Below are 27,315 nucleotides of genomic sequence, written 5' to 3' on the forward strand. Positions count from 1 at the left end.
CATTCTCTCTGTGTGTGTATGTGTGTTCAAATTTTCCTCCTTTTGAAGGATGCCTGTGATATTGAATCAAAGCCCACACTAATGACCTCATCTTACCTTGACTACATCTGCAAAGACTCTATTTCCAAACAAGGTCAGATTGTGAAACTCTGGGATTAGGGGAACATAATTCAACACATAACACTATCTATCTATGTCTATACACACACACTATTTATCTATGTCCGTGTACACGTGCATGACCATAAAAATACTTGGAATCCTTTAATAAAATCCTGCCTTTTGATCAAAGTTTGCTCTTGGAAAATATAATTTTATTCTAATACCTAGAGGAAAATTTTTATAGCTCACTCCAAAGTACATATTCAGTTTGTATTTAACACATAATCTGGGACAATAAAAAATGCAGCCTTGATAACTTGGCTCTAGATGTATGACTAAAACATTGAAAACGGTCCAACATCATTTTTAGGTAGTAATTATTGGACCTTAATGAAAAATCACTCAATGGAGAAAATGGTGTTAATAGTATGAGTTACAATTAGATTAAATTGCTGTTTCAGGCAGTTATATAGTGAAATGTCAGGTTTTCTTGTAATTTAAGAAAATACAGTTAGAATTAATGCTGTAAAAGAGTAATGGGCAATGACAATTTCTGATTCGTGTCTGCAGGGGCTTGAGGTGATAGGAACTAAGTTCTTGCCCTCTGTTGGCCCCTTTGTGCTGTAGTCAAGGGGGCAGCACTGGCCCCCTCCTGCCTGGCATCTCACCCAGGAGAAGTGCTGAGCAGAGCAGTGTCACCTTTATCCCACTCTTAGCAAAACATAGTGATGTGCTTGTACTGTGAACAGTGAGTCAGGAACATGCTCAGATAGGATGCGGATCAATCACACTCTCATCTATGTGGTGCTTTGGAGAGAGCAAAGTCTTCTTATGTGTTTTGAACATTCTTTGGATATAGTAAGGCAACTATAATTACTCCTCCTTTAAACAGATAAGGTTAGGGACACACCTGCCTCCCCGGGTGCCCATCAGATTTAAATGTGGTAATTCCTGGTAAGTGCTAAGCACCATACTTGGCACATAGAAAGTGCTTGACATATACAGCTTTATTTATTAGAATAAGTTTTAGAATAAGTTTTATTGTTATTGCCTCTGCAAGATCATAAGGCTTAAAACATTCTGAGGAAGCACTTGACCTAAGCTCATCAGACTTCAATGTCATTTCAGATTGCCTTGAAACATTAAAAACAACTACACCGCAGCAAGGGATGAAAAATCCTGAGTCACCAAAGGTCAAGTCTTGGTAAACAATATCATGGCTTCAATGCCAGTTCCTGTCAACCAGCAAGATTCACTGCTATGTGAGTGCCTTTTTGAGATACATGAGAATAAAAATCTGGTTGTCACTATAATTTCTAAGAAAATCCCAGCCTGGGCTCGCTAAATGGGAAACACAGCAATAGGTTTCCACTAACACGGTGTCCCCATTTGTCCTCGAGGTTCATGGCAGGAAGCAAATCAGACACCTGGCCCAATCGCCTCTCTGATAAGGAGTGGGAGAGAATGCCAGCCATGCATTTCGCGACTCTCCCTCTGCTCGTTCCCAGAAGTACACACTGAAGCTTCCTTTCCAGGGAAAGAAAAAGGCCACATTTCTGGGAAAAAACACAGTCACTTGAAAAATAACCAAGCACTCGCTGCACATAAAACATCTGCTGCGTGCAGACCACTTGGTGCAGCCACGACGCGGAGGAGAGTGAAGACGGGCAATTCCGGGGCGGTTGTGTCATCTTTCTGGGTGAGTACACACATGACACCGAGAGAAGAGAAAGCGGTTTCCCAGGTTGGCGGCACCAGCACGTTGCCAGGCAATGAGCCAAGACCGAAGGCTCAGACAAAAGACGGAGGGGCCGACTGGGCTCAGCGGGCACACAGCGCAGAGCCAGCTGCTGGCTGGGAGGACGCCCTGCAGCCTCGCAGGGAACGTGGGCTCCGGCTTCCAGAGGGCAGCGCCCTTCCCTCACAGACGGCCAGGAGACCCTCCCTGTGCTGGCAATGCCGGGTGAGGCATCGCTCCTAAAGAATTAATCAGAAACTCAGAAAAATTCCGTCGAGCAGAAGCCAGACGAGAATCCAACTGGAAATCTAGAAGGAATCTGACCAGCATTGCAAAGAAGGGGAGGAGCTGAGTGGGAAGGCAGCCTCCGGGAGCTTCCCGGGAAAGATGGACCTGCTCATTCCATCCCCGACAGGACTGTCAGTCATTTCACAACCAGAACTGCTAATGAAGACGATCAAACAGCAGCAACCTTCTGAGGTCAAGACAGTGCTGGGCGTCTCTCGGAGTCACTCCCCTATCTTTTCATCTGTTCTCTCAGGACAGCTCGGTGACGTTGCTAAGAAAGGAATTTGTGAAAATGAGGAAGCAGCCCCAGAATGCTTGTTGTTTTTCCCCAAACTTGGCTACTGGTCAGAGAGATCTTGAGGTGCCTCGAGTGTGGTTCCAGGTGGCCCAGGTCTGCACCCTCTGACCTGTGGCCAACCATCTCCATGGCCTGTAAAGGTGCTTCTCTTAGGTGCCACCCAAGTGCCATGGCAGTGTCAGAGGGAGGCCCATAGCCAGCCTCCCGAGTCAAAGCCTCTGGGCTGGGACGAGGGCAAGCACATTTTTAGAAAGTTCCTCCAGGACACGTTTGGTGGAGCTCATCCATAATGCTCGCTGGACAACCTTTGGACTAAGTGACTTGCCCAAAGTCTCTCAACTCAGTGGCCACCATCTTAGAACTGGGAACTGTCCCTCAATGCTCACTTAGGTATGTCCGCCATGCCCTGTGTAATTTGGCCTTTCTAGACCCAGCTTTCTTCTCTCACATGGAGGCCGTGGAGGACTGCCTGTGAATCCTGGTAACACTCCTCCACATCTTGGCAACTCCAAGATTGGTATTGATTTTCCACTTGGAAGGCTGTTATCTGTTCTTTGACAAACTCTTATCTATCCTCCAAAACTCCCTGGGAAGCTTTGGACTTAGATATCTCCATCGCAGGCACACCCCAGCAAATATCTTATCACCATGAGCTGCGCTTGCTGATCTCATTTATTCTTCATGAAATATTTGTGGATTTTCTTTATGTGGCCAGGCACAGGATAGACTTAGAACAGCATCCACTTTGTGAAATAAGTAGGACAGGAATGCAGATGAGTAAGGGGCAAGACAAGAAAACACAGTGGGATGTGAGATGTGTCCTGCTAGCATGGGTGGCAGGTGGCACACAGCAAACTTTAGGGAGTCAGGAAAGGCTTCCAAGTAAAAAGGTGTCTGGGAGTTACTCATCAACGGCATAAAGTTTCAATCAACCAAGATGAGTAAGCTTCAGACAGTGGCTGTACACCGTTGCATCTGCAGTCAGCAATAACACAGCGACACTTAAACATTGGTTAAGACGGTGGATCTCATGTTAAGTGTACTAGCCATAATAGAATTAAATACGAGAAAGAAACAATGTCTAAACTGAGACATATGAATTAAGAAGGACTTAACCAGGTGAAAATGGAGGTGGGGATTCCAGGAAAGAGGCTTTGCAAACAATCTGTTGTCTCCTCTAATACACCTTAAGCCCCTCAAGAGTACAAACCATGTTCATTTGGCCTGAATTCTGAGTACCTAGTGAAGGTTCAATACATTTTGGTTAAATGAATAATCAACTCAGCTGCTGATATACATACATATATATATATATATGTTGATATATATGTATCTCAAACATATATAAATGTATGTGTGTATACACCCTCACACACATATATACACATAAGAGGGCATTGAGAGATTGGCATTTGCAAAATAATTTGTTGCTCAAATTCAGAGGTATTTGAGCCCATGTTATCTTCTTGCAAATAATAGAGAATTATACCACGATAACCCATGCAATCTCTGCTTAACACATGAGGAAGAAGATGTAAATCTATGTTCTTTCTTTTACCAGGACCTCACTATAGGAAGAAAAAAAAAAGTAAAGCAACCTCGCAGGTATCCTTGCTGGCCAACATCATAGAGTATGAAGGGTATCTTGATGGGATCCACTTCAAACTATAAAGTTCCTTACAGTCATACTCAAAACTGGCAAAATACAGGACATCATACACATTTTCATATTTTATTCTAATGTTTATTCTGAGGTCAACAATATAAATTAGTTTCTGAGATGCGCAGATAAATTAAAATTCCATGCAGGTGACCATCGACATACCCCTACTATGTATATCTGTCTAAACTATAACCAGAGAGGACTACAATTAATCCCTTAAACCCTTCATCTTCTTTTCGTCTCCTGATTGGTTCTACATAAACACCTTCGCTAAACTGGAAGATCCAACCAACTTATATGAGCTTCCTGGATGCGAATGAAAATCTCGTGAATTGCCCAGCAAGTTGACATTCCTTTCTAGATCCAGCACATACCACTCTCTCCCGGTGAGCACAAAGAAAGAAGAGATTTGAAGTCAGCGAGGTGCGTTTTATTGGTTCAAGAGGGGAGGTTATTTTTTTAAAGGCTTATGGAAAAAGGTAGCCATGTTTGTTCTCGCAAATAATCACATAAAGACCCTGCTAACGTTTCTGGTACAACAACCCTGCCGTGGTTAATTTCCAGACAATGAAAGGTGAGAAGGCTGGAAAGGAAACCGAATCCTGCAGTGTCTAATCAATTTTAATCGAATCCGCTAATTGAATCATCCACATCCTTTAAAAAGAGACATGGAAATCATGGAAGCAAGCCTCTGTTTTGGTGCATTCTTCATTCCTCATGGCATGTCAAAAAAACTGAATTTCTTACAGTGGAGAAAGAGCCTGTCAAAGTTAACTTTACCTGGAACTAATAAATTATTATATTTCATCCAAAGGGTTTCCAAGAAATCGTTATTCAAAGACTCAATTTTTCAATTAATGTCTCCAAATGCTTTTCTGATCATAATTTTCCTAGTACATTTTCATGTTTGCTTCTCACTATTGTCTTTGTGAGGAGTGTTGTAAATTCCTGAGCTGGGGCAACCCCCAGGCTTCTCCCTCCAACTCCTGCTCTCACTTGGACTCAGGCTTCCCCAGGGAGGAGACTCGGGGTGCACTGAGGGCGGGAGGAGATGCTGGCAGCCCCTCAGGGTGGAGGCCACCCTGGAACCTTGACCTATGGAGTCAGTAGTCTCTGGTGTCAGAAGGTGGCATTAGATCAAAGGGCTCAGGAATCCATAGTCAAGAGAAACAGAAAATAAAAAAAAAAAAAGAGGCTCTCTAGAAGGGGCCACTTCAGTTGGTTTTGTTTTCATGCGGGGAGAAAGCATTCTGCTGCCAATGGCTCTGCATTTATTCATCTGCCTCTCAAGTTCTCCTGGCCAGCACTGTGCTAGGTTTACAGTTACTACAAAGATGAATGAAAGTTGTTCCCTCCGTGTTCACACCCACACTCTTGCCTTGCAGGCCTTGCAGCTGAGCACCTGCAGCCTGACTCCTGGTTTCCTAGGGGCCTTGGGTAGAGCCAGGGAGCTCCTGGGACACCTGGAGTGGGCCGTGAGTTGGAACTGGGAGTAATCACCCTGCTCCTCTCCTGTGTGGACAATGAATGTCTCCATATGAGACTCAACGGTGTCACACACGGTGGCCCTAGTGTGGCAAGGCACTCCCTGTGGCCATCTTCTTATGCTGAGATAAGTCATTCTTCACTAACTGCCCCTGTTGCTAGCCATGTCCCCTGACCTTCCAGATAAACTATTGTCATATAAATTCTTGTCTCAGATCTGTTTTGGGGGGAGATCCCGCTAAGACAATAGTGAGAGATCCAGACAGGTAACCTAACCAAACCTGGGCTGCTTCCCAGGGAGGTTCATGCAGGTCTCTGCAAAGGGCCCCAGAGGACGTCCACATGGCCTCAAGCGTGAAATGCATGAGATGCTTATGGACACGCCACACCCCAGGCTTGGGCTCTGGGGCAACTCCTAATCCCAACCCTTGCTAGCCTCATAGCCAATGTGCTCTCCTCCACTGCCCTTGCTGCTACCTCCGAACACCATTTCCTAACTTCAAGTTTGTTTGATGCTCTTGCGGCCTGCTGTGCTCTCCTCCTCTGTGATCTAAATTTTACCTTCTTTCAAAGACCAGCTGAAATTTCCCATCCCCGATAAATCCATTTCTGCTTTCCCCAACACCAGGGGAACTTGCTCTTCTCTGTCATTTTGTTGCTCTGAGGGAATCCTGGTGTACATTATTTAGTTACCTGCTTAATAGGCAGGACACTTTGCTCCCAAATCACTGTAAAAGCTTTTATAGGCTGCATTCATGTCTTAGATTTTTTTGTAGCTTCCAGAGACTTCAGCATCTAGTTTTGTTCTATTTTCATTTGGGAAGAAAGTTCTGCTGACAATAGTTAACACATTTATTCATTCTCCAGACACTTATTGATTTCTCAGTAAGTGATGATTTAATTATTAAGTCTGCTTTTTCTCTTATCTTTTCATTTCATTCCCACCATGTAACTATGCTCAAAGATATTCTTATGGACAGGAACAGTTTTCTACCATGAGAGGAATAGGGCATTCTTCTGAAGAAGGTGAGGCTGGTGTGTAAACAGCAAGGCAGTCCAGAGCACCCCCTCCACCTACCACAGGCCTGCCTTCCCTCTGTGCTGCCTGGATAAAGCACCACAGCAATAATTCCTGTAGTTAGGGTCCCTATTTGCTATGTCATCCTTGACTCTTCACCCAGCAGCAAGAAGACTGAGAAAGAAATATGACAAATGAGCAAATCACTGACATTGTAGCCCATTACTAAATCAGTGCAAAGGGTAGACCACAGCTGACTCCTGATAAATCCTTCTGTATCTTGGGGTCAAAGAGTTTAGGAGCATCAGGGGAGAGGACGGGATCAGAGGGGCAGGGGCGGGAGAGATGTGGAGACCATCTCGGTTCAGAATTCTATTGCTAAACTGATTTCATTTCTAAGAATTTACTCCATCTGTTGCCCTGCTCACACTGTCTAGACAATTTCAAAGTATTACATAATTCATAGTGGCTGAACATTTTCCTGTTTACTACAGAGTTAGTCTACAAAGGTCACTGATAAAATAATCTTTTTAACTGGCATGAAAAGCATCTCAAAAATCCAAGAAGCATAAGAGCCAACCACACAATTACTTTTCAATACTCATTCACGGATAAAATAAAACCACAATGGGCCTGATGGTTTCTGGTTCCTGGCAAGGTTTTGACAGGTTTCAAAAAATAGAAGACCAGGTTGTCTCTGCGTGAGTGAAATGAAGACTTATTCGTGGACAGCCCTTCATTCTGTGATGCCTGCTGAACAGACACCCAATGCCGAGGACACAGCACAGCCTGCCCTGGTTAGAAACCATAGCTGAGTTAATGCATCACGCATTGCAAAATAACATTTTTGTAGTGTATTTTGTACACTTTGTACATTTTGTAGTGTATTTAATGGAGACACTGAGTACATTGACTAGAAAGTCAAAAACGTACTTTGACTTCTTTTTTTAGTCCCTTTTTAGTCAAAGTACTAAAAACAAGGGAGGGAAGGAAAGAAAGGAAGGAAGGGAGAAAAGGAGGAAGGGTGAAAGGGAGGAAGGGAGGAAAACAGAAAGGGAGGAAGGGAGGAGGGGAGGAAAGAAAGGGAAGGAGGGAAGGAAGGGAGGAAGGAAAGAAGGAAGGAAGGAGGGAAGGAAGGCAGGAAGGAAAGAAGGAAGGAAGGAAGGAAGGAAAGGGGGAAAGGAAGGACCATGTAAGTAAATAAGGTATATCCCATTCAGTACTGTTTTCATTTTGGGACGTATGCCAGGATTTGCATATGAAAATGAACAATTGGGTTTGCAATCGTAATGCTCACTACTCAGAAGCTGTTTTGGCATTCTCAGGGTAGCAGGCTGTGTCCTTGCTTTCTCTTGCACTTCTATAGGGACCATACCAGCCACGCTGTCACATGGGACCCGTCCCTTGAGGAGGTAGTGGTGCAAAGCAGGGGTGGCCATAGGTGAGGCCAAGGCCTGGGCCAGGGGGGCTCTCTGCAAGTTTTCTGTGCCTTCCCCACTGTGAGGATCTAAGAACTGTCAGGAGGCAGGTAGACCTTTGCTAAGGCATAATGCATTTTCTTATTCATGCTACACTTTTTATTTTACCTGCTCTGTGCATGGGATGCTCTGTGAGATTTAGGAGACTAGACAGCAGGTTGACCAGCTCTTCAGGACTCTATTTGGCTTGCTAATTTAGAACTTACAAATATCCTTCTCCAAGTCCCAAAGGATGTGTCCCATGACCTCAGGGAAGCCTGTTTCTGTTTCTCTGAGTGGAGGCTGATCCACCCACAACTGCAAGAGCAGCACAACAGCCATCTGACTCTGGTTTTGAAGAACAGCCCTGGAAGGATGTCAGATGAGTCTGCCCATTGCTCCTGAGGGCATGAGTGTAAGGGCAGCATGGCACCCCCGGGCATCTTCAGATGAGTGTGGGCCTAGCACGCATGCCTCTGCTCCCTCTCAGTGTCCAGATCACAGCTCCTAGGACCACAGGCTCTGCTGGGACTTGGGACTTGGGTAGGGAAGTAAAAGAAAATGGTGCTTCAAAGCAGAAGCAACTGCCACACTGCTATTTTCTTTTCAGGATAAGCATAAATGTACTGAAATAGCCAAAGCAAAGTTTCAAGAGCATCTGGGCATAGTAACTTCTCAAATGACTACAAGTTTAGGGGTGAGCTAGCAGTGTCTCTGTGTGGTCGCTGAATAATGGCTACGTTACTGAGGCAAGGCAAATGGGGCATGAGATCTTCATAGAAGAAATCAGTAGCACAGTTGTGTCTTGAAATTTATTCTGATTGGAAGCTTACAGATGTCAAGGTAAAGATAGAAATACTTTGCCTGTAAAACAAAATAAAATTTAATTTTGAGAGTTAGGTTTCACTTTTTTAAAAAAGACTGTGAACACAAAAAGTACACACATCTTCAGCTCCACTTAATCTTAGAATGTATCCATCTTTTGGGGTTTACTTTTTGGTCAACTTTTCTTCAAAATTAATTTGAATTGGACATGTTAAAATTGAGTTTTTGACCATAATCTATGGCTTAAATTTACCTATATATTAGAATTCCCTATGAGTAGAGTTTTACAATATGTGTGGCCTTATGTTAGCATATGACATTATATTGTATCATTATCTGGTTGGCAGTAGTCATTAATGGGTTGAATCATTTTAATTTAATATCAGTTATAAATGTCTGTTAATGTTGAAAAAGATGGTCAACCTGACTAACCTATATCTTCTGCAGTAGATTTTTTATATATTAAAAACTCCATGTAAAATGAAAGTCATATTAACTCTAAATTTTGCATGGACATAATTATTCAAGGATGCCTGGAAAACTACACAAGATTCTCACAGGATGAATATGTATTTATCCTGAGGAGGCCCTTTTTATTAATGTCACATATAAAATTTTAGTCCAATTACATGCATAGCCACCTAACATGCAAGTGCAAAATAAAAATCAAAGTTCATTTATAAACAAAAACATCAATAAGATAAATACACTCCAACATTATGTCTGAATTTGTCTAGAATTTCAAAACTGTGTTTATTATTTTTTGGAACTGGGGTTACAGTTATATAATGAAAGTGGTATGCAAATAACATATCATGTATTTTTCCTAATCTCTGTGTCCATAATTAAGGCAGATATAATTTACATTATTGTAATTTTTATGTAATTTACATTTAATTACATATACATGACATATGCTTGTAATTTACATACTATGGGCAGTGACTTTTAAAATCTGTTTTAGTTATCTATTATTATATGACAAATTACACCAAATTTAGTGATTTAATACAACAATAATCATTTATTATCTTTCATACTTTCTGGGGGTCAGCACTTGAGGCACAGCACATCTCTGCTCCATGATACCCGGGGCTCTTCTGGAGCTCAGAGGTTGGGGCTACAATCATCAGAGGTCCCATTCCCTGGCAGGCAGGGTGGTGGATGCTGGCTGGGGCTGGGACACTCGTTGGAGCAGCTGTCTGGGATGCCCACACATGGACCATCCACGTGGTCTGGGCTTCCTCATGATGGAGTGACTGGATTTTGCCTATGTGGTAAATCATAGAAGAATCAGAGAGAAAGTGAGCATATTGCCTTTTCTGACCTAGCCTCAGGAGAGATGGGGCATCACTGTCCCCAGAGTCTTCTGCCCGAGGCACTGCGAACATGAGGGAAGGTCACAGAACTCCACCTCTCAATGGAAGGTTGTCAAGAACACACTGTAAAGTAAATAAACTGTAAAATATATATCCCATCCTGAGATGGGGTACATATTTGTGTGACCATTTTTGGAAAATACACTCAGCCATGAAGTCTACTTGGCTATTTACTAGCTTTGGTACAGTTGCAGATGAAATGTTTGTGTCCCTCCCAAATTCACATGTTTTTGACTTCTTAACACCCAAGGTGATGGAATTAGGAGGTATGGCCTTTGGAAGGTGAGTAGGTCTTGGGGTTGAGACCTCATGAATGGTATTGGTAACCTTATAGAAGGGATGCAAAAAGGACCCCTTGCCCTTCTACCACCTGTGAACACAGCAAGAAAATAATGTGTCTGAACTAGGAAGTGGCCCTCACCAAATCTGATGGCACCTTGATCTTGGCCTTCCCAGCCTCCAGAACTTGATAAATAAACTTCTGTTGTTAATATGCTACTCAGTTTATGGTATTTTGTTATAGGAGCCTGAAAAAAAGCACACACAACTGTATTTCAAATACTGAATACGTTTTTTATCTTTTCCTATAATAATCACAATTTAAAATCCTTCTTCCATTATTTTGCAATGTATTTCTATTACTAAACCAACAAAGATTTATGATCTTTTCTACTCTGTAAAAATCCAGTTGTATAAAGTTAATAAACAGTGTTTCCAAATTAAACATGAAGTTCTTGCAGCAAAAAATTCAAAAAATTTCCAAAATCTAGCAGTCAAATAAACATATGTATAGTGACTTCAGCCTAATTTTTTTTCCAGAGGAAAATGGAAAGGAATTATGTTATGGGAATTTGCAGCTGGTGGGTAAATGTACAGCTTGGGGAAGCAGTATGACGCATTGTGGAAAAACCTAGAAAGAAATCTAGAATATTGCTAGAGAGAGAAGGGAACCCTTCTGATTGGTAACAAATAGACTAGCAGGATGATGGTTTTCTATGGAGTACAATACTCAAGAGTCCAGACAGTACTGGAAAAGAAAGCTGCCAGGAGCTTAAGATCAAATTAATGTCAGATGATTTCAAAAAGGAGGAAGAATCTTTATCTGAAATTCACACATCTTTAAAGGTACATAAAGAAAGCACTAGAAACTCTTCTAGAGTTTCTAATGTGAAGTTTCTAATGTGATAGCTGTATATTAGTTTCTAGTGAAGTTTCCAATGTGAAGACATCTGTATATTAGGTACCAGGGCTGCATTACGTATCACTTCGCAACCTCTTCAGAGCAGGTCCTGAGCATTTGGTCTGGAGGCTGGCCAGCATGGCACCGGACACATACACACTGGCCAGGAGTCCTGCTTGGGTGCTCCAGCGAACACCCGCTTACCAGGATTCATTGATCTGAGAGTCAGAAGTGACCTCAGGCCAGATGTGGGGGCTGATGCCTGCAATCCTCACATTTTGGGAGGCCAAGGTGGGTGGACCACTTGAAGCCAGGAGTTTGAGACCTGCCTGGCCAACATGGTGAAGCCCTGTCTCTACTAGAAAAAAAAAAAAAAAATTAGCCGGGCATGGTGGTGAGCACCTGTAATCCCAGCTACCTGGGAGGCTGAGGCAGGAGAATCGCTTGAACCAGGGAGGCGGAGGTTGCAGTGAGCCGAGACTGTGCCACTGCACTCCAGCCTAGGTGATACAGTGAGACCCCGTCTCAAAAAAAAAAAAGAAAAAAAAAGGCCCTGTGCGGTGGCTCATGCCTGTAATCTCAGCACTTTGGAAGGCTAAGGCGGGTGGATCATGAGGTCAGGAGATTGAGACCATCCTGGCTAACACGGTGAAAACCCATCTTTACTAAAAACACAAAAAATTAGCTGGGCATGGTGGCACGTGCCTGTAGTTCCAGCTACTCCAGAGGCTGAGGCAGGAGAATTGCTTGAACCTGGGAGGCGGAGCTTGCAGTGAGCTGAGATGGCGCCACTGCACTCCAGCCTGGGAGACAGAGAGAGACTCCTCCGTCTCAAAAAACAAAAAACAAAAACAAAAACAAAAAAGAAGGGATCTCAATACATCACCAGATCCAGTCCTGCCTGGATAGGCAGGTAGGAGTTTCTTGGATTCACTTGCCCAACAAGGCAAGCATGTATTAGAAGCATGTAGAGATGTGCTCAAAAATCCCACAGAAGAAGAAGTTGTAGAATCAAACCTGTTAACCCGGGTCTGCTTCCTTCTGGTGTTAATGCCATTCACTCCATTCATCATGCTTTAGTATAATGGAAACGCAGTACACTGCATCCCCCCTGGCGTTTGGATAGAGGATGAGATGCCTTAAATTGCAGGTCAGCTCTGCCGTCAACATGCCACACAGCCGGAGGGCAGGGCAGCTCCTCACCCGTGGAAGGGAGACTCGTTAGGTTCACACCAAGGGTTCTTCTCAGTTCTAAATTCATGAGCTCAGATGCTACATCTTTTCCATAGAGTGGGTGCTAAGACAGACACAGCCACACCTAGAACGTTCACGCAGTGGAGCCGCAACGGCAAGATGATCAGGAGCGCGGCAGTGTCGTTGGTGATCTGTTTCGCTGCGTTGGAATTGTTGGGCGAGGCAGGGGCTGATCACACGCACAGCCAGGTCAAGCAGGCACAGGGACAGCATGCTGACATGAAGACCAATCACCTGTCACAGCGTTTTCACGGGAATGTGTCAGGCTGGTGTTTTGTGACCTCCTGTCGCCGCGGCTGCTCACGCCATGGGAGCCCTCAGGGCCTCTGATCCCCAGTACGATGACGTGAGGGGCTGCGCAAGGAGGTGGCCGGGGTCAGCAAGCAGGTCACCAACAGGGGAGGGGACCCTGCCTCTGGGGCTGGGTTTTTGATGATTTCTAAACACAGATCGCAGGAAACAGCAGCAGCTGAGTGATCTAAGGTCGGTCTCCCTTCCCTAAAAGGCTTCACGGCAGGTGTTGTTTGAACGCCTCCAGCCGCCACACCGTGTGTGTTGCGGGCTGGTGTGGACAGAGCTTTGCCCTCACGTGGTTATGTGTCCAGATTCTGGCAACTTCTCTCACAGCCTCAGAATGTAAATCATGTGACATACAGAACTTCACACAGAGCTCAGAATCCCTGGAGGAAAAAAGACATGGCCATCAGAAACCACTCAAAGAGAAGCCCCAGAGAAGGTGCCACGTGCAGGCAGCCATAAATGGCACCCGTGAAGGGAGATGGAGCCTTTCTAAGCTTGGTCTAAAGGTCGGAGGTTGAACATAGGACCAAGATTTCGAGTAAAGTTAGCTTGGTGGTTATGTCACATTCGTTCTCCCCGAGAAGGAGCAACAGGCATGACTAAGGGGCGCTGGCAGATTAAACCAAGACGCGTTCCCAGCGCTGCCCACACCGCATCAGAACACAGCTCCGCGCTGACTAAGCATGTCATTCTAGGTACATTTAAATAAAATTCAATTTATAGTAAATCTTCATCATACGTCTATTTTAAAATGCTGATTCTTAAAAAAGAAAAAAAGAATCTTCGCTTCAACGTGTTCGGTGCTTCCAGATCTGTCCTATCCGTTCCCGTTCTGGTTAAACCAGGCTTTCCTCATAACCTGCGCTCACCTTTGAAGTCAAGGCTCAAAATATTGTACGTAAAAATGTTTTATTGTTGTTGCTCAGTGTTAAGCAATCAGAGATGCCAGGCATAAAATTAAAATGCCACCCCAAATAAAATACTTCAGAAGATTTTAATCTAACAAAGCGTGCATTAAACATTTGTTATGTTGAAGACACCGTGCAAAACACTGCAAGAAACAGAGGTGGAGGCGAGGTTGGCAGACTAAGGAGGTGAGATGGAGGCAAACCCAGGAGCTCCATATGGAGGCTGTATCATGCGCATTGGAGTTGTTCTTTCTTAAAGCTGCTTCTATGGTCAATGGGGTCACTGTGTCTCCGCTCCACATTTTACCTCAGGTGGGTCCTTCGAGTCCCTGTGGCTCTGAACCATGTGGTAGCTACTCTTTTCCATGCCTGGGGGCAGCAGATTCCTGTGACCAGCAGAAAGAAACATGATGCCAGGGGAAGCGTGTGCTCTAGAACAAGCCACGACCAGAAATCTGGGTGTTTGGGTCTATACTTCTACCCGGAGTGACCTCCCCTTCTCACTAAATGAAGGGCTGGGTGAGAGGCTGTCTCAGGGAATGTCGGCTGGAACATTCTCCAGGGGCTGTGTTTAGGCATGGCAAGGGCACGGGGAGAATTTCACACTGCAATGCCAGACCACACCTGTGAGGCCACAGACTCTGAGTGGCTCTAAGGAAAGCAGGTCACAAACACACAGCGCAGGATGCCTTTGAGTTTAGCTTCAGCTCAAATATTAGCAACAAACAAGGTAGTAGTAGCGAAAGGATATTAGCAAGCAATATCACATAAGGGTGACCATTCATTGTCAAGCTTAGCTGAAAGTTGCATATCCTTAGTTTTTATTTTAAGTGTTTGTGTGTGGGGGGGGGGGGGAGTAGTAGGGGATGACCCAAATGCAGTTGGAATGATACAGAGTGGAAATAAACGAATACGGAGATCTGTAGATCGTGGAGCAGAAAGTATGAGCTAAGCTTTACGTGGAATTAATGGGGTAGATGTAGTGGAGTGGCAGTATTTCTTTCCCCTCGCAGAAGTAATAGGCAGGCTGTCCTTCATGACACCGGGGTTTAGTATTATTTATCTAGATGTAATATTCAGCTGAAAATGGGACAAACATACAAATTGTATTCTGGTTTATTTTGAAACGGAAAAGTACAGTGACATTACAAAAACAGTCACTTTAATCAGGAGCGTTCATTTCCTTGCTAATGATGGGGTGTATTCAAATGTATGAATCAGAGATTTGTGAATTTATCATTTTGCTCCCTGCCTCCCTCAGAGCCCATTATCTAAAATTGGTGCAGGAAGCAAACAGTGTCATGAAAATAGGTTAACCTAGTAAAATTTAGTTAACTGTACATCACTTCTGAAACTTCCGTGTGTGCACACATCCCCTGGGGATCTGGTTAAAATGCAGATCCTGTTTTTATAAGTCTGGGTGGGGCTTAAGATTCGGTATCGCTAACAAGTTTCCTGGAGATGCCAACGCCCCAGTCCATAGACCACAGGTTGAGAAGCAAGGCAGTAAAAAGATTTATGACTTCTGTTCCACAATCCCAGACTGCTCACTTATACTGCGAGGCAGGTGTCACGTTCAGATCTAGTACCACGAAGATAAAAAAGACTGGTTCCTGACCTCGAGAGACTCGAGGGGACAGTTTTGCTTTCATGAGTTTCATGTTGGACACAGGTGCACAGAGGTCACTATGGAATGCAAGACAGACTGGGCTGAGGTTTGTCTTGCACTTCGAAGAAGCATTTCCAGAGCAGGTTCAGAATGCAGTCAGTGACGGAAGGGGCGACTTAGTCTACAGTGTTTGTATTGACAGAGACAGCCACTGAACTATCCTGAGATGCTCCCTTAAGCCTCTGCATGTTGATAAGAACTCGTTCAAGGCAGCCAAGGCCAATGCTGTGTCTCTTAAGTGGCTTTAAATGTCACAGATAGGATGTGATGGAGAGCTAGAATAGAGGCGCTATTAATAGAGAATGTGTCCTCGCATCAGTAGCTCAGTTCATGCGGTTCCAAATAGATAGTTTTTTTTAAAGAAACGATTCCAGCCTACACACTCTCCTACTTACCAGGGTCTCAGGAATTGCGACGTGGAGACAAATGACTTACGCCCCCCACAAGCTGTGCTTCACAGAGGGGGACACCCCACTTCCCGGATCAGACCTGTCCTCACCCCCCTGGGCTGCCTTTCACATCCTCCCCAACCTCTGCATTTCACTGGACAAAGCACATCAAAATGTGACATTTCATCTCAATGGTAATAGAAATTTGGCTTTGGAATTAATGTCACCATTACATCTCTTTTTTTACGTATCCATTTTTTACCACAAACATTTTATAAACTGATTTTTGAATGCTTATCAGTTCTCTTATAATTTTACAGTTATTATTGTTAGAATTTCAAATAGTGAAAGCTTCGCTGCATATATACATAATTTAGGCTGACAGATTTACAAACAATATGTCAAATATTGATGATAGGAAAACTGTAGCTAAGTAATTCTATTGATTCTATACATGAGGATGTTTTGTATCTGGAAAACATAATTGTGGAAACATAACGTCTCCATATAATGATAAATATTAGACTGTCACCTTTTTAAAGAAAAATAAATATTTAGTGTAGGTGCTTTTATAATGAAGACGATCAACGTGAAAAATCAGCATGATGGCAAAAAATGTGGGATATCTGCTGATTGTAAAAAGACATAGAACATCTATACTAAGGGGGCCATGGAAAATAAAAGGAAGTTACCACAATACAAGACATACTGGGTCAGGGGCTGGGTGAGCCATGACTCACTTTAAGGTTCATCTGCACACCTGTTGGGTATAAACCACAGCTTTAACTGTTGGTTGACTACAGATTCAACATCAACACTGTTGCCCTTTTATTTCAAAGACTGGGGGGTAAATGGGCTTGAAGTGACACTTTATGGGTCTGGGCCACCTCCCAGCTCTCAGAGGCTCCCTCCACCATCCCCTCCCAGGCCCCAAGGCCCACTAGGCTGCTCCCAGCACTGCCCATAGTAGACAGAGTCCCCACGGCCTCCCAGGGATGTAGGCTGTCTTCACTGTCCTTCTCTCAGTGGGCTCTCCACTGCTTCAGTCCTTTACCCTGCAGGGAGAATAAAAATAGTCTGATGAACAAACCCAGTCTCATAACAATGATATAGTTGCTTCAATAAATGTATCTTCCCAAGTACAATCTGCATTAAATTCTTCCTAGTTCTCAGGACAAGATTAAATGTCATTTATATTAAATATATTGTATAATATGTTATATATTATTATATATGATATTAAATGTAATAGAAGAATGGCAACAACAACAGCTATCTATTAAGCCAGTGGTTCCCAAATATGTACAGTTCAGAATCACTTGGTGTCTTTTAAAAGCTCTAAGGGTCAAACTGTAGGCTAGACCAATTACATCATAATCATGGGAGTGGTCTGAGACACCCTCCCTAGCATTTTCTGAAGGTCCTCAGATGATGTGTGCAGATGAGCTTGGGAACCAATGCAGGGAACATTTACCCCAGGAACCTTGGCGAGGTGTTACCTATACGCTTCCATTTTACTGGGGGTTTTGGTCAAGGTCACTGGGATGGTCAGAGATGACTTGGCCAGCCTGACTCCAAAGCCACACTCTCTGCTGTACTTGGGAGTAACATACGCTTAATGCAAAAGGTGGATTTGGCTGAGACTACTTCAAGGCAATCCAATGAATGGATGTTTTGGGAAGAGGTTTGCTTTCTGGCCTGTCTCAACAATTTATATTCTTTCAACAAGGCTTATTGAGAATTTATTGTGTGTCAGGTCTGACCCTGGAGAGACAATGATGAAGAAGACAGGATCGCTTCTCTCCAGCAGCTCATAGTTTACTAAGGAAGATAAAAATAATTAGAAAACAGCGTGCTTTGTGCCGTGTGCTGAGGCCCTGAGAGACATCCTTTATGGTTGTGCAGAAGGCTGAATAGAAAGGCAGAGGCTTTGCATGGCAAGGAGGATGAAGAGATGGGGGAGTCCAGGCAGTAGAAATAGAACATATGTGAGGCTCTGTCCCCAGGCTCAGAAGATCGGAATAATTCTCTGCAAAAGGAGTTGGGACCTCGGTCATGATTAGGCAAGGACTAGAAACTTCCACAAGGGCAAGAATGCAAAGGGCTTCATCCAAGGGGAAACTGGGAGACATGAACTATTTTATTGTTTTACTTCTATGCAGAGCAACCCTTCACTCAATGAGTTTTTACAAAGAAAACTTACAACACGGGGCCTCTGTTGGTGAATGGAATCAAGGTGGAAGATGATGGAGGCAGGGAATGCTGAAGACCATGAATGCTAAGGGCCATGAACACTGAAGACAGACAGTGAATGCTGAGGATGGTGAATTGATTTCTTCTTATTCCTGATATGAGGGCAGCCCCACTGCTGGTGACAGCCATGGAAGATGTGAGTGTCACAGATCAGCATGCAGTCTGTCAAAGTAGCTCATGCATCTAATCTAATCCTCCCAACAACCCTATAAGCTAGGTATTATTATTATTATTATTATTATTATTGGGGTCCCTACTTTACAGATGAGGAAACTGAGGCACACACTGGCTTGTTATGACTGCACAGCTAGCGAGAGGCAGTGGTATTTACATTATGCGCCTGATTCCAGAGTTTGTGTTCCTAATCTTTACATTTATGCACTCTCTTGCTTTGGTCTGGAATGTGCTGCTTAAGCAGACAATGCTATCAAGATTTTAATGGCCTTTTAAAGGGAAGCCAGATTTTCCTTCTCACTTATTTAGTTCTTTCCTTAATTATTCCCACAACATATATATACGTTCTATCATTTCTGCTTAACAAGAGCTGGAAAGAATTTAATTCTCTGCACGGTAAAAATGACATCAGTTCTGAGGTTTTAACATCTATAGAGTACACAAAATTGCTGAAAAAAGTTTAATTCACTTCCCACTTAGTTCCTTTCAAAGATGAAAGATTTCTTGTATCATTTCCTCAGAAATACATGATTTCATAGAAACCTCAAGGTTTTCTTTCCTTTAAATAAATTCAGACTTGATTATAACAATCTAAGTGCACAGTGGGGATTAAATAATATATTCTTTCTGATGAGAAGATAAGCTTTTCCTAGAAACATTTGAATTAAGATAGATTTTCAATCCTATTTTCAAGAATTTTTAAAGAACTGACTTGTAAACATAAAAATTTTTTTTTTGTTTTTTGTACAGTTTGATTCCTAGCTAAGAAGCGAGAACTCAAAGTTCTCGTGTTTACCACTTCTTTAACTAGTTGTGTAACTTTAAGTAACCTCCTCCACATTAATTTAATGTTGAACATTAAATCTTAGCTTCTACTTTGCTCACCTGTGAGTTACAACAGATGATCTCTAAGACCTCTTAGATGCTTTGAGTACATCTTTCTGTTCACAGACAAAACCTGTTGATACCAACAAAAATTAAGGAACACACCAAAAAATTGCTTTTTCCCCCAACTTTAGTTTTTTATGCTGGGCTTAGGATAAATTGCATACTATCAATAGGTAGCATGATTCATGATTAAAACTAAAAAGATAAAATATGTTAAGAAAAGAGTTCTTTTAAAAGTAGGTAGTTGCTCACGATCTCCGCCTGAAAGCTCCTTGATCTGATAAACAACTTCAGCAAAGCTTCAGGATACAAAACCAATGTACAAAAATCAGCAGCACTCCTATACACCAACAACAGCCAAGTTGAGAGCTATATCAAAAATTCAATCCCATTCACAGTAGCCTTAAAAAGAAAAAAACACCTAAGAACACAGCTAACCAGGGAGGTGAAAGATCTCTAAAATGAGAATTAAAAAACACTGGGAATGATGGCTCATGCCTGTAATCCCAGCACTTTGGGAGGCCAAGGCGGGTGGATCACGAAGTCAGGAGTTCGAGACCAGCCTGAGAAACATGGTGGAAGCCTGTCTCTACTAAAAATACAAAAATTAGCCAGGCATGGTGGTGTGCACCTGTAGTCCCAGGTACTCAGGAGGCTGAGGCAGGAGAATGGCGTGAACCCGGGAGGTGGAGCTTGTAGTGAGCGGAGATTGTGCCACTGCACTCCAGCCTGGGCGACAGAGCAAGACTCCGTCTCAAAAACATAAATAAATAAATAAATAAATAAATAAATAAATACTTAAATGTAAAACCCAAAACTGTAAAAACCCTGGGAGACCACCTAGGCAATATCATTCTGGACATAAAACCAGGCAAATATTTCATGACAAAGACACCAAAAGCAATTGCAACAAAAACAAAAATTGATAAGTGGCACCTAAATAAATAGCTTCTGCATAGCAAAAGAAACTATTGACAGAGTAAACAGACAACCTACAGAATAGGAAAATTGACTGGCAAACTATGCAACCAACAAAGGTCTAATATTCAGAATCTATAAAAAACTTAAACAAATTTACAAGCAAAAAACAACCCCATTAAAAAGTGAACCAAGTTCACGAACAGACATTTTTCAAAAGAAGACATACATGTGGCCAACAACCATATGAAAATATGCACATCACTAATCGTTAGAGAAATGCGAATTAAAACCTCAGTGAGATACTATCTCACATTAGTTAGAGTGGCCATTATTAAAAAGTCAAAAAGTAAAAGATGTTGGCGAGGTTGCAAAGTAAAAGCCTGCTTATACACTGCTGGTGGGAAAGTAAATTATTTCAGCCATTGTGGAAAGCAGTTTGGTGATTTCCAAAAGAACTTAGAATTATCATTTGACTACACAATCTCATTATTGGATACATACCCAAAGGAATATAAATTATTCTACCATAAAAACATATGCATGTGAATGTTCATTGCGGCACTATTCACAATAGCAGAGACATGGAATCAACCTAAATGCCCATCAACAATAGATTGGATAAAGAAAATATGGTACATACACACCATGGAATACTACACAGTCATAAAAGAGAATGAGATCATGTCCTTTGCAGATACATGGATGGATCTGGAGGCCATTATCCTAAGTGAACTAACACAGCAACAGAAAACCAAATACTGCAAATTCTTACTTATAAGTGGGAGCCAAATGATGAGAACTCATGAACACAAAGAAGGGAACAACAGACACCAGGGCCTACTTCAAGGTAGAGGGTAGGAGGAGGGTGAGGATCAAAAAACCACCTATTGAGTACTAGGCCTAGTACCTGGGTGATGAGGTAATCTGTACACCAAACCCCCACAACACGCAATTTTCCTGTATAACAAACCTGCACATAGATCCCTGAATCTAAAGTAAAAGTTTAAATAAAAAGAAGTAGTTGGTTGCTTCTGTCATGTAGTTTGAAAGCACCAGAAAGATATCCCTTACAAAACCCTTCTTCCCAAACTGGAACCACTGTGAGAAGTATCATTGCTCTTTGGCAGGATGACATGGTAAACTAATTCACACAACTGTGTCAATGAATTTCCAAATACACAATTCCCCATGGGAGAGGACGTGACGTACAGAAGTCCTCGTCCAATGAAGTGTGCCAAAACCAAGGGGCTAAAGCTGATCAAAAGCACTGTTGGAAGTTTTTCAGTTTTCTTGGAACCATGATGCCACAGCCAGAAAAGCCAAGATCTGGACATGTTTAATCTCATTTGTAGACCCAGAAAATCTAAGACAGGTCTCAGTTAATTTAGAAAGTTTATTTTGCCAAGGTTGAGGACGTGAGCCCGTGACACAGCCTCAGGAAGTCCTGACGACATGTGCCCAAGGTGGTTAGGATGCAGCTTGGTTTTATACATTTTAGGGAGGCATGAGATATCAATCAAATACATTTAAGAAATACATTGGTTTGGTCCAGAAAGCGGGGACAACTCAAAGGCGGTGTGGTGGGGTGGGGGGGCAGGTGGCGGTGGGGAGTTGCTTCCAGGCTATAGGTAAATTTAAACATTTTCTGGTGGACAATTGGTTGAGTTTGCCTAAAGACCTGAGATCAACAGAAGAAAGGAATGTTTGGGTTGCAATAAAAGGTTGTGCGGATGAAAGTTTTATTATGCAGATGAAGCTTTTAGCTAGCAGGCTTCAGAGAGAACATGATGTAAAATGTTTCTTAAAGTCTGTGTTCATGTTAATGGCAGAGAGGCATGTCTGACCCCCACTTCCCATATGGCCTGAACCAGTCTTTCAGGTTAAATTTTAAGAGCTGTGGCTGATGAGGAATTACATTTAGATGGTTAGGGGACCTTAGAATTTTATTTTTGGTTTACACATTCAACAAAAATCTATTGAAGACCTAAACTAAGCCAAGTGCTACTCTCCAAGTTCCAGGGACTGGAAGTTGGATGATGAAGAAGACAGATGGGGTCACATTGCCTAATGCTGCACCCTCACTCGGGTTGCCCATTGTATTAGTCAAGCAGGGTTCTCTAGAGGGACAGAACTAATAGGATATATATATATATATATACACACACACACACACACATATATGTATATTAGTTCTCCTATATATAGTTCTCATATATATGCATATATATGTATACACACATATACATATATATACACATATGTATATATATGGGAACTATACATAGGAGAACTAATATATATACCTATGCTAAAGGGCAGAGCCATGGCTCCTAGGCTACAGACCTGTTCAGCGTGTGGCTGTACTGAATACTGTAGGCAACTGTAACACAATGGTATTTGTGTATCTAACCATAGAAAAGGAACAATAAAAACATAACATAAAATATGTATACATATGTGTATATATATATATGAGAACTATATACAGGAGAACTAATAGGAGATATATATATATCTCCTATTAGTTTATTAATTATTATTATTATTATATATATACTCCTATATATAATAGGAGATTTTATATATATAAAACTAATAGGAGATACACATATATACTCTCCTATATATATTTTATAGATATATATGTCTATATATCATAGGAGATTATATATATATAAAACTAATAGGAGATATATATATATGTCCTATTAGTTTATTAAGTATTATTGGTAAGTATTGTATCTCCTATTAGTTTATTAGGTTTATTAAGTATTAACTCACAGGATCACAAGGTCCCACAATAGGTCATCTGCAAGCTGAGGAGCAAGGAGAGCCAGTCTGAGTTTGAAAACGGAAGATCTTGGAGTCTGATGTTTGAGGGCAAGAAGCATCCAGCACAGGAGAAAGATGTAGGCTGGGAGGCTAGGCCAGTCTAACTTTTTCACATTTTTCTGCCTGCTTCATATTCACTGGGAGCTGATTAGATGGTGCCCACCCAGATTAAGGGTGGGCCTGCCTTCCCCAGCCCACTGGCTCAAATTGTAATCTCCTTTGGCAACACCCTCACAGACATACCCAGGATCAATACTTTGCATCCTTCAATTCCATCAAGTTGACACTCAGTATTAACCATCACACCCATGCATCTCTGATGTTAGATGTGGCCATGTGACAAGTTTTGGGAAGGAACTGTGAGTAGCTATCAGCTGTGTCCATTCTAAGGAAATGGATTTAAGGTCTGGAGCAGAATTCTCCATTTGGTGTCTTCTACTGCCGTGCCAGTGGGTTTCGGGTGGTGCAGGAGAAGATGCTGGAGTATCCCTCTGCCTGGGTTGCTGCATCAAAGTCTGCAGGACGGTGGCTCTAAAGAGCCACCCAGACTCACGGAGGATTTTTCCTGAGTAAAATAAGCACCTGTGGCATCGAGCACAGAGATTCTCAGGTGATATGTAACTGCAGCATTACCTAGACTGTAGGGCTGAAACCCCAGATGAAGTCCTGCCACAGAAGGTCTACTTCCTAGTGTGAGACAGACAATACAATGTCGATGAGACATGATGTCATATTATGAAGAAATAAGTGCCTTAGACAGTGGAGGGAGGTGGCGGGCGAGGGAGACTCAGTGGGCTGTTTGGATACGATGTTGAGGGGGAGTTTTTATTCAGTAGATGAGATATCTAAAAAACAAACAACAAAGAAGGTGCTTCATGAGAATAAAAAGCATTCCAGGGAGAAAAGCTAGTGAAAGTTCTCTGCATCTGGATGAGCTTGGCCAACGTGAGGGACAGAGGAAGGTGCAGGGTAGAACGAGGTGAGCCTGGGGCACTGTGAGATGAGGCAGGGACAAGGCGGCAGGATGTCGCTTGGGTGATGGTTGGAATTTTCATGGGGTTCCAGGTACAATGAAAAACCAGGGAGAGGTCTGTGCAGGGCACTGGCCCATCTCAGTTGTAGAGCTCTGGCTGTGGTGTGGAATATGGAGTTCAGGGACCAAGAGTGTGAAGAAAGGGCCCCCAAGAGATCCGTGTGGATGTCCGCAGTGTTGGGAATCAGGCGAGCAGTAGTGGGAATTGTGGGAAGTGTTCAAATTCAGATAGTATTTTGGAATTAAAGCCTTGCCGATGACTTAGGTGTGGGGTGTGAGGGAAAAAGAGAAACTAATATTGACTTGCAGTGTTTTGACCTAGGCAACTTGGTGAATGGAACTGGTGTTTATTAAAATGGGAAAGATCCAGATTGAAACAGGTTTTGGGGTTAGGGCCGGGGGAAAAGAAATCAAGAATTCTCCCTGAAATACGTTCATGTCTACTTTAAGATCTACATGTAGAATATCAATTGAACAGACATTTGCATGTACAGTTCTGGAACTCAGATCAAGTGGTCAAAGATAGAGATAGACTTTTTTTTTTTAAAGGCCGGGTGTGGTGGCTCATGCCTGTAATCCCAGTACTTTGGGAGGCTCAAGTGGGAGGACTGCTTGAGCCCAGGAGTTTGAGACCAGTCTGGGCAACATAGTAAGGTCCCATCTCTACATAAAAATTTAAAAAAAATTATCCAGGTATGGTGGCATGGTGGCATGCACCTTTAGTCCCAGCTACTTGTGGGGCTGAGATGGCAGAATGATTTGAGCCTGTGGCTACAGTGAGTCATGATCGTGCCACTGCACCCCAGCCTGGGTGACAGACTGTCTTAAAAAAACAAAAAAAACAAAAAAACAAAAAAAAAGGAAAGAAAGATAAAGAAAATAAAGAGGAATGAAAGGAGTGAGGGAGGATAGATAAGTGGCTAGGTTGAGGGATGGACAGGTGGATTACAGAACCTGTGGCATCTAAAGCCACAGGCATGGATGGGATACCTACAACATGCGTAGACAGAGAAGGCGAGAGGTCTGAGCACTAGGTCCCAGGGCACTCTTAGGTGTGGACCTCAGGAGGAGGAGGTGATCCTGCAGGACAGACTAGAAAGCAATGAACAGGAAGGTGAGAAAAATACCCAGGTGAGTCTGTTGCTTTGGAAGAAAGCAAGGAAAGCATTTCAAGAAGGAGAGCGTGATCAATTGTATCAGAGATGACCAATGGGTCAGTAAGATAAAGCAGAGAACCAAGCTTTGGAGGTGTGTGATGTCCTAGGAAGAACTTATCCATGGAACATGAGGGATAAAAACATAATTGGGTGCGTTCAAGAGACGCTGAGTGTTTGTTGTTGGGGTAGAAACATTTCAGTTTACTTCAGTTCAACCCAACGCTTCAGAAAACTGTCTAACAGTTTCTTTAAAATTTTAAAATACACCTCTTGTGTAACCCAGCCATTCCATGCCTAGGTATTTACCCAACAGAGGTAAAAACATACGCTCACACAAAGAACTGTACACATATGTTCACAGCAAATTTATTTGTATTAGACCCAAACTGGAAGCAACCTAAATGCCCCTCAACAGGATAAGTGAATTGTAGCACAGTCAGCATCACTTAATCAGAGGATACGCTCTGGGAAATGCGTCGTCAGGCGATTTTGCTGCTGTGCGAACGCCATGGACTGCGCTTACACAAACCTAGATGGTACAGCCTACTCCACACCTAGGCTAAAGGGCAGAGCCATGGCTCCCAGGCTACAGACCTGTTCAGCGTGTGGCTGTACTGAATACTGTAGGCAACTGTAACACGATGTCATGTGTTACATTACTGTACACTACTGGAGACTTATAAAGACTGTGCACTTAGGCTACACTAAAGTTATTGAAAAACATTTTTAATTTTTTGATAATAAATTAACCTTAGTGCACGGTAAGATTTTTTTTTAACTTTGTAATTTAAAAATTTTTTTTTCTTTTTCGAGACAGAGTCTCGCTCTTTCACCCAGGCTAGAGTGCAGTGGTGTAATAATCTTGGCTCACTGCAACCTCTGTCTCCCAGGCTCAAGAGACCCTCCTGCCTCTGCCCCCCAAGTAGCTCAGATTACAGGCGTGCACCACCACACTCAGCTAAATTTTTTGTATTTTTGGTAGAGATGGGGTTTTACCAGGTTGCCCAGGCTGGTCTCCCACTCCTGAGCTCAAGTGATCCGCCCACCTCAGTCTCCCAAAGTGCTGGGATTACAGGCATGAGCCACCGCACTCAGTAGTATTTTTAAACATTTTTTGACTCCTTTGTAATAACATTTAGCTTAAAACACGTTGTACATCTGTACAAAATATTTTCTTTCTTTATATCCTTATTCTATAAGCTTTTTTCCTATTTCAAAATTTTGTTTAAAAAATGTTTTGAATGTTTTTGTTAAAAACTAAGACACACACACACAGACACAGACACACAGACAGACAGACAGACAGACAGACAGACAGACACACACACACACACAATTAGCCTAGGCCTACACAGGGTCAGGATCATCAATATCCCTATCTCCCACCTCCACAGTTTGTCCCACTGGGAGTTTGTCAGGGGCAATAACAGGCATGGAGCTGTCATCTCCTCTGAGAACAATGCCTTTTTTTTTGAGGACTTGCTAGAGGCTGTCATACATTTGATGTTTTTTAAAAAAATGAGCAGACGTACTGTCTAAATATGATAAAAATATGGTATAGTAAATACATATGCCGGTAACAGTTTATTATCATTATCAAGTATTATATACTATATACAACTGTATGTGCTATCCTTTTATGGGACTGGCAACACAGTAGGTCTGTTTACAGCAGCATCACCACAAACACACAAGCAAGGGTGGCATTAGGACATTATGATGTCACCGGGGATAGGAATCTTTCAGCTCCAATATCATCTTGGAGGACCTCCATTATATTTGCAGCCCATGATTGACTGAAACATCATTAGTGCATGGCTCTATTGCCATACAATGGAATACTACTTACCAATAAAAAGGAATAAACTAATGATACATGCAACAATGCAGATGAACTTCCAAATAATTTTGCTGATAAAAAAACCAAACAGGCACAAAGGATTAAATACTGCGCATATATACAAAATTCTAGAAGACTTCAAGCCAATTTCTAATAAAATCAATAAGACATTGGTTATCTGAGATAAAGAGAGGCATAGATTGCAAAGAAGCACAGGAAGCTAGAATTGTAGACATTCTGATTGGTGAGTATTGACAGCTCATT

General features: G+C 42.5%; 1 long non-coding RNA gene across 1 annotated transcript; it reads right to left on the reverse strand.

Annotated features, from left to right (window-relative positions):
- Window positions 1-9,882: 9,882 nt before the first annotated feature.
- LOC134738080 (uncharacterized) lies at window positions 9,883-12,601 on the reverse strand. The gene is made up of 3 exons (XR_010123621.1): window positions 12,451-12,601; window positions 10,675-10,780; window positions 9,883-10,144 (listed from the first exon to the last, which is right to left on the reverse strand). It is a non-coding gene; the product is annotated as an uncharacterized LOC134738080 (long non-coding RNA).
- Between the last annotated feature and the right edge of the window lie 14,714 nt (window positions 12,602-27,315).

The sequence above is a fragment of the Pongo pygmaeus genome, chromosome 14 (genome assembly GCF_028885625.2).
Source record: "Pongo pygmaeus isolate AG05252 chromosome 14, NHGRI_mPonPyg2-v2.0_pri, whole genome shotgun sequence".
NCBI classification, from domain to species: domain Eukaryota; kingdom Metazoa; phylum Chordata; class Mammalia; order Primates; family Hominidae; genus Pongo; species Pongo pygmaeus.